The 13,057-nt window shown below is 46.5% G+C and overlaps 1 protein-coding gene across 8 annotated transcripts in view; it reads right to left on the bottom strand.

The window, feature by feature from the left end:
- PPARD (peroxisome proliferator activated receptor delta) overlaps nt 1–13,057 on the bottom strand; it is an 87,437-nt gene that overhangs the window by 64,670 nt on the left and 9,710 nt on the right. The gene's annotated exons all lie outside the window — the stretch shown is intronic.

The raw sequence follows: 13,057 nt of genomic DNA, 5'->3' as shown, positions 1-13,057 counted from the left end.
CCTGGTGGGTCCACACCACCTACTCAGACCTACTGGAGAGCGTCTGGAGGCCGAGGCACCAGCCCCAGAAGTCACCCCAGACGAGCCGTCCAATGGCCAGGGCTGTGGTAACAAGCGTGTGTCAGCTGAGGGATACGGTTTCACATGGGAACTTAATTATAGCTCGGGAGTGGTGAAGGGAGAGGGGGTGGCGCAGGCTTTGAGGGGACATACAGGAAGCTATCCTGCCCTGTCAGCGGGTCTCACCAGGCCTGTGATCACAGGAGAACAGGTATGATCCAGGCAGGCCTACAGGAACGCACAGCTTATGGAAATCAACCTGCTTTTAAGCATGAATTCCTAGCCCAACCTGTGTGCAGGCCAAAGTAGCCCAGAAAAGACCTGAGAAGCCAACTCCCACTTACCCTCAGGATTCAGAGAGGGCCTCTCCTTGCCTACTGCCAGATACCCCATTTTATTCTGTAAGAAGTGACAGGGAGGCATAGCTTGTTCCCCACAAAATACCTCATCTTCAATTTTCTCCCTTGCTTTGCGATGCTTTTCTGGAATGGAATCTGAGCTACTGATGCGTGGAACATCTTCCTCTATGCTTGGATCCCTGCCTATTGCCCAGGGAGGTGCCAAAAAGCTGTGCAGCTGCTGCCACACAGGTGTCAGTAGAGCACAGTAGCCAGATATACCAGATGTGTCGAACTACTGGCCTGGGCACTGCCAGGTGAGGGAAGCAGATCAGGCAGAAAAAGAGAATCTCTGGAAAGATCATGGAAAGAGTGGGGCCAGGGTGGAGAAGTAGGTGCCATTGAGACACATTTTCTTCACCCCTATGTCTGGCCCCTATCTGGGCCCCTTATTCTCCAGGTCTCTTCCTGGCCAGCTTGCTTGCTGTTTCAGAAAGGTCCCTGCAGTCACCTGCTGCCTGCCCTGCCCCAACCCATCATCCAAGCAGCTTCTTCTCACTGACTCAAGACAGAGCCAGGGACCCAGGCCCTCCTCTCAGTTGCTCTTCCCAAGACCCCCACCCCCAGCCCTGGCATTACCCTTCCCATCTACTGTCTGTGCACCTTTTTTTCTAAGCTCCTGAGAGATTCATCCCTAAAAGCCATAGAAAGAAACCTTCAGACTGGAGGTGGTATCCTTTTCTGGATTTGTATGGAAGGGGGAAAAAAAAAAAGGCAGGAGATGGTGAGTAGGCAGAGCAGATGGGGCGCTGGACAGGGACAGGGAGAGACACACAGATGGGGAGAGGCAGAGTAAGACTTGGTGCACCTCTCTACCCTCTGCACGTTTGGCAATAACATCAAGAAACAACCAGACAGTTCTTCCCAAGTGCCTCCTTCCAGGCCAAATGCCTTTCCCACAAGTAGGAGGGGAGGTCAGAGACAAGCAGACACCACGAAACCACCTGAAAAATGGGAAAGGCAAGTCACAAAACTAAATGTTAAACAGCATCCCATTTTGAAAGACAGAAAAAAAAACTAGGTATACACAATTTGAAAAGAACCTAGGTTAAAAAAAACATATATCAAAGCAGCCACTTATGTGTGATTATATATTACTTTTTTCTTCTCAGTGCTTATCTGTATTTTCTAATAATCTATAACAAATGAGCATTATTTATATAACTAAAACATTTTTAACTAAATTAAAAACCACATGCATGAAAACTTATGCCTAAGTGCCAGTCCCACATTCTAAAAAAAGTCAGTTCCCCAGTTCCTACAATCCTAGCCATTGGTGGCATCTGATTAATTTCAAACCTCCCAAATACAGTTTTCTAAAGGTGTCATCCACTGTTTGTCACTAGTTAGATAAACAGCTTGCAAGTGGCAAGCCCTTCCTCCATCACCTCATGCCCAACACCCAGAACCACCTGCCACCATGGGACACAGACCCGTACCACTCCAGAGCTCATACCCAAAAGCCAGAGTCCTCAGCAAGGTGTAAAAGTAAACATAAGGTTTGGGGGTTACAGGCATCCTCAGACCAGAAGATTCCTTACTGCACCTCCCTGCCTTTTCCAGGGCCCAGGCAGAGGCTGGCAGGAGCACACTCTAGGCTGCTGTCACTGGGAAGTACCCTGGGGGGCTCCACAGACAATCACTGGACTCAAGTTAATACCTACTCAAGCCAATGTTCAATGAAGAGGAAGACAAAAGTAACACTGAAGTTCTTTTTCTTTTTTTAAATATTATTTTAAAATTTTAAATAAATACATACTGGGTCTCACTATGTTGCCCAGGCTGATCTCAAATGCCTGACCTCAGGTGACCCTCCCACCTTGGCCTTCCAAAGTGCTGGTACTGCTGGTGTGAGCCACCATGCCCAGCTGCCTTGAAGTTGTTTGGTCCAACCAATAATGACTGGCATCCACCTATGGTGCTGGGTGCTGAGGGTCTAATGACACTAATGAAACAATCATCATTCAATGAGTGCCTCCTTTGTGCCTTTACATGTATGAGCTCATTGAATCCCCAGGGGTGGAGGGTCTACAGTTATCACCCCCATGCCCCACAGAGTCTGGCTCTTAAGCACTACCCCATATTCCCTAGAAGTTCGTAACCTAACCCTGAGAAACAGGCAGTGAGCTACTTCCTGCTCTGTTCCAGGAGGAAGCTCATTCCCCTCTGAGAAGCCAAAGAAATGAGAAGTGTGGCTGTTTCTGTCTCAGCTGCCCTCCCAGCCTCTAGCTACCCGAGCTCTATGATCCCTGGGGCCTACAGCTGGCCTGAGGAGGAGCCAGCAGGGCAGGCAGATGGGCACAATTCCCAGAGACCAGCCAAGGCCACCAGTGAGATGCCATCTATGCCTGCCTCTTCTGATTTCCAATGCCATCCCTGCACCCCAGCCCTTGCATCCAAGCCAAGAAATGGGAACAGAAATAGAAAAGGCTCTCTAAAAATAAATCAAGGATGGCAAGGTGCAAGAAAAGAGAAAAATATAATGCCACTGCTGGTTTGGGTATAGTGAGTCCTGCTAGCTTAGGCAGGGCCCATGTTGGGAGGGTAAGTACCAAGAGCCCTGGCTCCCTTTCAGCCTCTGCTCACAAGCCTGTGGATGCAACACTTGCATAACTACCGAGGCTGAGGTGACATCAGCAAGAACAGCAGAGCTACTGAACTGAGAAGAACAGGGCTCAAATTCCAATTCCACCACTTGTTAGCTGTTTGACTTGGGCGAGTTGTTTAACCTCTCTGATCCTACACCTTGTCTGTAAAATGGGACTACCCATACCCACCTCTTGCAGGATGGTGTAAAAGGAAGGTGAGCTCATCCGTGGGGTAACGACTGCCTAAGGGAGAACCTGAATAAAGGCAATTTCCCTCCCTTATTTCTCTCCCTATGTGCACATCTGGGCCAACTTCTCTTTCTCTTTTCACTTCACCAGACTGAAGCCGCTGATTAATCACAGCAGAGATTGTTTTTTTCCTCTTAAGAGTTCCTTCCACCCTACAGGCCGGGCCCACAGCTTGGCTGGTCAGTCTCTTGTGGTTCTAGGGGCTGCTTACTATCTTGGAGCAGATCCAGGGAGCCAGTATGCACGACTATTCTCAGGGCCTCCTCTGTCCACTGACCTGGAATGAGACTCTGCAGGAGGCCCTAAGGCCTGCCAAAATTTTGCCTCTGCTCAGTGATCAACAAGAGACTGCTATTTTCTGAAGCCAACAGCAGTTTGGCCAGTCAAGCAGGTACTTTCCAAACTGGAACAATTAGATCAAGCCAGCCATCCTTCCTAGAAGTCCCTGCTATGCAGTGATCAAAGACATAGGCTTTACTCACTTGGTTTCAAATCCCAGCTCTGCCATTCATTAGCTGTGCAACTTCAGACAATTTTCCTAACCAGTCTGAGCCTCAGTATCCTAATCTCTAAAAGTGGTACAATGGTTCCTACCTCTTAGGGTTGTTGTGTGAATCAAAGTGATATATGTAGTGATTAGCACAATGCATGTGGAAGTCATATTCTACTCAGATCGTTACCAGGTTATCTACCGGCTCTGCCATGGAAAGGCGATTAGACACAGGTGGGGATAAAAGTCAGCTGTGGGAGTCGCACTGGGGAGACCAACAGGGGTGAAATGGAAACAAACAGCTGGCCGGGGGGTCTGACTTCCTCCTGGGCTGAAGGCCATGGAGGGGAACCTCTCAGAAACGCCCCAGAACTGCACGGGGAATGGTCAGCCTGCACTGCTAGATACACAGTGCCATGCCAACACTGACATGGAACTGCTTTCATCACTCAGAAAGAGGAGGCTGCTTTCTCCCCCTCTTCTAATATTTTTAAGTGACTATGTTTGCCTGCTGGTGGTCCCTTAGTATGATGTGATAAATATCCCATGGAAAGGAACTGAGGAACACGGGCCTAAAACTCGTGAGGTTGTGTGAGGGGGAGAAGAGAAGGAAGGGGCAAAATGCCAAACAAAGTAAAAGCTGTTATGGCACTTCAGGGCCACCAATCTCATCTCTGACTGCATCTCCTCGTCTCCTCCCTCCCTCCCTCTGTCCAGTCTCGCTGGCCTCCTCACTATGCGTTGAACACCTCAGCTGTGTTCCACCACAGGGCCTTGGAACATGCTTTCCCTCTGCCTGCGAGATTCGTCCCACAATGGTTCACTCTCCTCCTTCCGCTTAAATGTCACCTTCGTGGTGAGACCTTCCCCAGCCCTCTATGTGAAACTCCCACACCCTCCTTCCTGCTTAGTTTTCTATAGAGCATCTGAAGCCATCTCACATGCTGTTGACTTAACGCTGACTCCCTCCCTTCTCCCACCTCAGTTACCACGAGAGCAGGAGATTTTTTATCTGCTTTGTTTATCCCTTCACCCCCAGTGCCTAGCACATAGGAAGTACACAATAAACATTTATCAAACAAATGGAAGAGGAGAGGGGAAGATGGAATTAGAATCAGATTTTAATAATCCTACATCCTCACTGGTCTGAAAGAACTGAAGGTGTGCTGGGAGAGTTCCAAAGCAAGGATCGGGTACCACATGAGGCTTTCTCTCTTGCTCCCAAGAACTCCCCAACAGGTTCCCCCAAAGTGCAGGCTGTTTCAAATACTGGTTCAGGAAAAGGCTGGGCCTATGGTCTTCTTGTGCCATAAGAGGGACGCCTTAAAATAAGAACAGGGATCAGCCAGGCTACCACCTGTACCTGGAGGCAGATGAGCCTTATATTAGTTTCCTATTGCACTGTAACAAATTACCACATTACCACAAATTTAGCGACTTAAAACACATTTATTCTCTTACAGTTCTGGAGGTCAGAAATTCAAAATTAGTTTCACTGGGCTAAAATCAATGTGGCAGGGCTGCACTTCCTCCAGAGGTTCTAGGGGAAAACAGTTTCCTTGCCTTTTCCAGCTTCCAAAGCTATGTTCATTGCATTTTTGGCCTTCTCTTCCACCTCCAAAGCCAGCAGTGTAGCATCTTGCTGCAGTAATCACATTGCCTCCTTCTCCTGTATCCATTCTCTCTCTCTGGCCCCCACTCATAAAGACACTTGGGATTGTATTCAGGGGCCCACCCAGATAATCCAGGGTAATCCCCTCATCTCCAGATCCTTAACTTAATCACACATGCAAAGTCCATTATGTCATACAATATTCACAGGTTACAGGAGTTATAAAGGGGTATATTTTGGGGGCCACTATTTAGCTCACCACCAAGGAAGCAAGCTCCAAAAGTTTGGAAGAAACACAGTTCAGATCCCTGGTCTACATGAAAGAAGTGTCAGATTGGGAGCCTTGGCAGCGTCCCCAGGCCAGGGTCTTTCTTTAACTGTAACTGTTTGCTATTTAAATAGGCAGCAGGCCAGGCATGGTGGCTCACACCTGTAATACTAGCACTTCGGGAGGCTGAGGCAAGTGGATCACTGGAGGTCAGGAGCTTGAGGCCAGCCTGGCCAAGATAGTGAAACCTCATTTCTATTAAAATACAAAAATTAGCCAGGTAAGGTGGCGCATGCCTATAATCCCAGCTACTCGGAAGGCTGAGGTAGGAGAACTGCTTGAACCCAGGAGGCGGAGGTTGCAGTAAGCCGAGATCACACCACTGCACTCCAGCCTGGGGGACAGAGTGAGACTCTGACTCAAAAAAAAAAAAAAAAAAGAAAGTAGGCGGTGGAGAGTTATTTTTACGGAACCGAGCATTCTGGACCTCGGAGGACCTCCTTGAAAGGGAAGTGTAGTTTTCTCTCCTCTAGCCTGAAGCCCCCGACGGACTGCTGAGCAGTACATTCCAGGATGTGCGTGGTGAGGGTCAAGGGGAATCCATCAGGATCTCTGCACTTTCCTAAAGGCTTTTACACAGAAGTGGGGGCTGCCAAGAAATGGTCTGGACCAGATGAACAAGCTCTAGATCAGGATGGCAGATACGTGCCACATCTCATGAGTGCAGCTTGGGGTGGAGGGTTCTGAGAACCCATCTGGGCTTGGAGAGGAAAACTGATATGGTCAGAGTGCCATGACCACCAGGTCAAACTCTAGGAATGGGTAGGTCAATGGCAATCTGCACACTGTGACCAACCCTGGATGCACATATGGACGCATGGCACGTCTGGATGCTACATGGCACCTCTGGATGCTACAGGAAGATGGCTTCTAACCAGACATGAAGTGACTTGGAGAAGCACACCCTGAGAAACATAACTGCTCCAGGAAAGAGCTGCACATTGTGGACACTCTCCTATGTTGTGCAGACATCATATGCTTTCTTACTTAGCTGGAATATGCTGTTAATTGTGAACCATTTCCCATCAATTCTCCCCAAAGCCCTCAAGGGCCCAGTGAGATGAATGAAGAGGGTAAACTTCTAATGTAAGAACAATACGCTTCTATTACCAGGTTTATTGGTGTGAGGTTAGCCAGTGGACCCAGCTGACCAGCAGTATTTAGTGAAGAAATGATAAGAGCAGTGACTGTCAACCAGGGTTGCCCCCTAGGGGACATTTGGCAATGTCTGCAGACATTTGGGTTTTACAGCTAGGGAGGTGAGAAGAGTGTCACTGGCACTTAGTGTGTAGAAGCCAGGGATGCTGCTCAACATCCTACAATGCACAAATTGCCCATACAAGAGATGATTATCCAGCCCAACACGTTTACAGTGTTAGGGCTGAGAAATTCTATACCAGATGAACAGGAACTAGGAGGCAAAGCGAGTCAACAGCCATGAACATGGAGATATTTTAGTCAATTAAGGGAAACAAAGGAAGAGCATGCTTTGCTTGCTTATTTGGAAAAGGGGGTAATGAGTAGAGCTCTGGGTTCTGACAAACTTGAGAACAGCATGATTGTGAGGAGAGAATGCAGGGTGGCCTGCTCAGCTTCTACTGCCAGTTGGAGAGCAAAGTTGGCTTGTATTTCCACCGGACTGGTGGCAAGGAACTCTGCCTCTGTGATCACAATTCTCGGACAAGGGGTGTGCCAAAAGCAGTGAGAAGGATCAAGTGGTCCTAGCAGATCACAAATGAAAGCAATGAAAATCAGCTGTGAGATACCTTTTAGTATGTGAGATACCTTTTAGTATCATGATATGGAAGTGAACTTAAGCATGAAGCAGTTTTCCCACATGACTTGGGAACCTCCCTTCAGCATCGTCCTAGAAGAGAACTCTTTCCAAGCTGGGCTGACATTAGCTGTGGAGAACTTAGTAACGTTCTCAGGAGAGCTGCTGAGGTTACGATGAGGCTGGGTAGAAGTCAGGAGTAAAAGAACTTTTTTGGGGAGTCTCTCTGAATCCACTGTGATTCTGATTTTTAAAAAAATTATATAAGAAAAAAGAAAGACAGGACTTTTTTTTTTTTTTTTGAGACAGGGTCTTACTCTGTCACCCAGGCTGGAGTAGAGTAGAGCAAACATGGCTCACTGCAGCCTCAACCTCCTCGGCTTGAGTGATTCTCCTGCCTCAGCCCCCCAAGGAGCAGGGACTACAGGCATGTACCACCACGCCTGGATAATTTTTGTATTTTTTGTAGAGATGGGGTTTCGCCATGTTGCCCATGCTGGTCTTGAACTCTGGTGTGCTGGGACTACAGGTATGCGCCACCGTGCCCAGATAATTTTTGTATTTTTAGTATAGATGGGGTTTCCCCACGATGGCCAGGCTGGTCTCAAACTCCTGGCCTCAACTGATTCACTGCGCCTGGCTGGAAGACAGGACTTAAATGAAAAAGAGCAGGTGCTGCGACGCACTCCCCTGAACGCCAGGAGCTGTTTAATGGAAGACGAGGCTCCCAGGCTGAGGCTGGGCTCCCTATGCCTGAGCCTGTAAATATGGGCTGGTTCAGAAGTCACTTCTACCTGGGCTCACCCCCTCAGAACCCAGCTTGACAGAAAGGGGACAAACCAGCATTTCCTGAGGTTCATTTTAATCCTCACAAGGAAGAAAATGAAGTCTCAGGACATTCAGTCACAAGTCCATGGTTAGAAGGCCAGTCAACACCGGAGCTGAGTCATACCTAGACCTCCAGCACAAAATCCACTCAGGCCTCTTCACAGACAATAAAAGGGCTACAAATGTTCCTCAACTTATGATAAGGGCAAACCCATCATATGTCGAAAATGTCACAAGTCAAAAACACACATAATATACATAACCTACCGAACACCATAGCTTAGCCTAGCCTACTGCAAATGTACCAGAACATTTCCCTAGCCTATGGGCAACATCATCTAACACTGAGCTTATCTTATAATTTTGAAAATCTCATGTAATTGAATACTGTACTGAAAGTGAAAAAACAGAATGGTCATATGAGAGCCGGGGCATGGTGGCTCACGCCTGTAATTCCAGCACTGTGGAAAGCCGAGGTGGCCAGATCACCTGGTCAGGAGTTAGAAACCAGCCTGGCCAACATGGTGAAATCCTATCTCTACTAAAAATACAAAAATTAGCCAGGCCTGGTGGCAGTCGTCTGTAATCCCGGCTACTCAGGAGGCTGAGGCAGGAGAATCACTTGAACCCAAGAGGCAGAGGTTGCTGTGAGCCGAGATCGCGCCACTGCACTGCAACCCTGGGCGAGAGTGAGACTCCGTCTCAAAAAAAAAAAAAAAAAAAAAAAGAATGGTTGTATGAGTTCTAAAGGATGGCACTTCTGCTGAATGTATATCACTTTTACATCACTGTAAAGATGAACCATCATAAGTTGGCGACTGTATTTAAAAAAGGGTGAGGATACCAGATGCTAAAACCCAGAAGCCGGTGCCCCAGGGAAACACAGAAGGCACCAGCTCTTTGCTAACATGTTAGCTCCATACACAGCCTTCTCTCAGCTTCAAGTAGTTGCTCCAATCTGACCTCCTCCCTCAAATTCTTTCTGCTGTGTGCCCCTCCTGACTCCTCTCTTCCCCTACCTTTGTCCCTCTTCCTACCATTCTCTAATCTGTCCTCCATGTTCCTTCTTGCTCCACACCTTGCTTCTATAATACTGAAACTGAAGTGTATTTGAAACATGGTTAGTGGTGTTAAATGAAGTTTCACCTTTCTTGCTTTTTATTTTTGAATAATTTATGCTTAACTTTTTATGTGCTTTGACAATAAAACCTAAATTTAGTTGCCTTCTAAAGTTTGTGAACTCTTTTAATCTCTCCTGTGCATCAACAGCCCTAAATGGATATGGGGTAGGGATGGGTTACTCCACCCTGGCTCTGGGTATTTAATCTGTGTGGCTGAAATATCAAAATCAATGCACTTAAATGGCAACCAGAGGAACTCAGATTTAATGTGAGGAAGAATTTCCTTACACTTAGACTACTGCAGTCCTCTACCTAACCACTCTAGCTCCATTCCTAATCTACCTTTTTGTAATATTAACACCATCACTCCTTGCTTCAAAACCACTGAGGCAGAGGTTGCAGTGAGCCGAGATCACGCCACTGCACTCTAGTCTGGACAACAGAGTGAGACTTCATCTCAAAAAAAAAAAAGAGAAGAAAAAGAACTGGCTGGGCACAGTGGCTCATGCCTTTAATCCCAGCACTTTGGGAGGCCAAGGCAGGAATGAATGGCTTGAGCTCAGGAGTTTGAGACCAGCCTGGACAACATAGGGAGACCTGATCTCTACAAAAAGTTAAAAAATGAGGTGGCCATGATGGTGCATACACGTAGTCTTAGTTACTTGGGAGGCTGAGGTGAAAGGATCACTTGAGCCTGAAAGTCAAGGCCAGATACAGTGAGCCAAGATTGTGCCACTGCACTCCAGCCTGGGCAAGAGTGAGATCCTATCTCAAAAAAAAAAAAAAAAAAAAAGGCTGGGTGTGGTTGCTCATGCCTATAATCTCAGCAGTTTGGGAGGCTGAGGCAGATAGATCACTTGAGGCCAGGAATTCAAGACCAGCCTGGTCAATGTAGCGAGATCACAAGAAACCATCTTTACAAAAAATTTTAAAATGAGCTGGGCATGGTAGCACATATCTGTAGTTCTAGCTACTCTGGAGGCTGAGGCAGGAGGATTGCTTGAGCCCAGAAGTTGGAGGCTGCAAGTGAGCTATGACTACACCAACTGCACTCCAGCCTGGGTGACTGAGGGAGATCTTATCTCAAATAAAATCAAACAAAAGAACTAACAGTATGTTACCAATGATAAAAATCAAGCTTTCAAGAGAAAATTCAAATTTGGAAAACATATTGACCATTGTGAGCCTGACAGCTTCCCAATACTTAAAGACTTTTTTTTTTTTTTTTTTTTTTTTGAGACGGAGTCTTGCTCTGTCGCTCAGGCTGGAGTGCAGTGGCCAGATCTCAGCTCACTGCAAGCTCCGCCTCCCGGGTTCACGCCATTCTTCTGCCTCAGCCTCCCGAGTAGCTGGGACTACAGGCGCCCGCCACCTCGCCCGGCTAGTTTTTTGTATTTTTTAGTAGAGACGGGGTTTCACCGTGTTAGCCAGGATGTTCTCGATCTCCTGACCTTGCGATCCACCCGTCTCGGCCTGCCAGAGTGCTGGGATTACAGGCTTGAGCCACCGCGCCCGGCCCCCAGTACTTAAAAGACTTTTTAAAAATGAGGTCAGTGTGATATTAACGAATATGATTTTTTGATATTGTAAAATAAAATGTGTCTGGAAGATCTATATAGTGAAACAATATTTCCCAATGACCAATTCAAAGAAAAAGATCATGCAAAGTGCGAGATAGACCAATGGATTTTAACGGCACGAAGTATGAAAAGTCTGTTGGTAAGGTTTCAAACTCCATGTTGCAACTAACCTTTAAGAAACTATTATTTGTTGAGTTTAGTACAGTATCAAAGAAGAATAGAAGAATACCCACATGATCTGCAAAGGCTATTAAAATACTCCTCCCTTTCTCAATCACGTATCTGTGTAAGGCCAGATTTTTCATCACGTCTTTCAAACAAAACAACATACCACAAGAGATTGAATACAGAAGCAGATGTAAGAATTCAGCTGTCTTTTATTAAACCAGGCACAAAAAAAGACTGGCAAAAATATAAAACAACATCACTCCCCTCAATAATTGTTTTGTTTTGAAAAATAGTTATTTTCATTAAAAAGTCATTTATGATTGCATGTAGTGCATTTATTATTATATTAAATGATTTTTAAAATTAGTAACTTTGAAAAATTCCTGTTTTAATTTCTTCCTTTTATTTATTTATTTATTTTTTTAGACAGGGTCTCGCTCTGTCGCCCAGGCTAAGTGCAGTAGTGCAATCTTGGCTCACTGCAACCTCCCCCTCCCAGGCTCCAGCAATCCTTCCACTTAGTCTCCTGAGTAGCTGGGATTACAGGTACATGCCACCACATCCAGCAAATCTGTGGTTTTTTTTGCACAGACAGGTCTCACCATGTTGCCCAGGCTGATCTTGAACTTCTGGACTCAAGTGATCCACCAGCCTCGACCTCTCAAAGTGCTGGGATTACAGGTGTGAGCCACCGCGCCCAGCCTATTACAACTTCAAACATGGTAAACATAAGCCCTTGGGGTCTTCAACAATTTTTAAGAATCTAAAGGGGCTGGGCATGATGGCTCACACCTGTAATCCCAGCACATTGGGAGGCCCAGGTGGGCGGATCACAAGGTCAGGAGATTGAGACCATCCTGGCTAACACGGTGAAACCCCGTCTCTACTAAAAATACAAAAAAATTAGCTGGGCGTGGTGGTGGGCACCTGTAGTGCCAGCTACTCAGGAGGCTGAGGCAGAAGAATGGCGTGAACCCGGGAGGCGGGGCTTGCAGGGAGCCGAGATTATGCCACCGCACTCCAGTCTGGGCGACAGAGTGAGACTCCGTCTCAAAAAAAAAAAATAAAAAAAAATAAAAAAAATAAAAAAAAAGAATCTAAAGGGATCTTGAGGCCAAAAAGTTTGAGAATACTGTTTTATAATATTCTAAAGTTGAGTTCAAAATAAGCCATCTTTCGGCCAGGCGTGGTGGTTCATGCCAGTAATCCCAGCACTTTGGGAGACTGAGGTGGGCGGATCACCTGAGGTCAGGTGATCCTGAGGTTGAGACCAGCCTGACCAACATGGTGAAACCCCACCTCTACTAAAAACACAAAAAATTAGCCAGGCGTGGTGACACATGCCTGTAATTCCAGCTACTTGGGAGGCTGAGGCAGGAGAATTGCTTGAACCCGGGAGGCAGAGGTTGCAGTGAGCCAACATCGATCGTGCCATTGCACTCCAGCCTGGGCAACAGAGTGAGAGACTCCATCTCAGAAAAAAAAAAGATGCATAGACCAATGGAACAGAATAGAGAACCCAGAAACAAATCCACACACCTACAGTGAACTCACTTTTGACAAAGGTGCCAAGAACATACACTGAGGAAAAGACAGTCTCTTCAATAAATGGTGCTGGGAAAACTGGATATTCACATGGAGAAGAATGAAACTAGACCCCTATCTCTTGCCATATACAAAAACCAAATCAAAATAAATTAAAGACTTAAATCTAAGACTTTAAACCATGAAACTACTACAAGAAAACATACGAGAAAATCTCCAGGACACTGGTCTGGGCAAAAATTTATTGAGCAATACCCTGCAAGCACAGGCAACGAAAGCAAAAATGGTCAAATGGGATCACACCATATTAAACAGC

The sequence above is a fragment of the Rhinopithecus roxellana genome, chromosome 4 (genome assembly GCF_007565055.1).
Source record: "Rhinopithecus roxellana isolate Shanxi Qingling chromosome 4, ASM756505v1, whole genome shotgun sequence".
NCBI classification, from domain to species: domain Eukaryota; kingdom Metazoa; phylum Chordata; class Mammalia; order Primates; family Cercopithecidae; genus Rhinopithecus; species Rhinopithecus roxellana.
The sequence above is the reverse complement of the archived record's forward strand: the minus strand, read 5'-3'. Positions and strand labels throughout refer to the sequence as shown.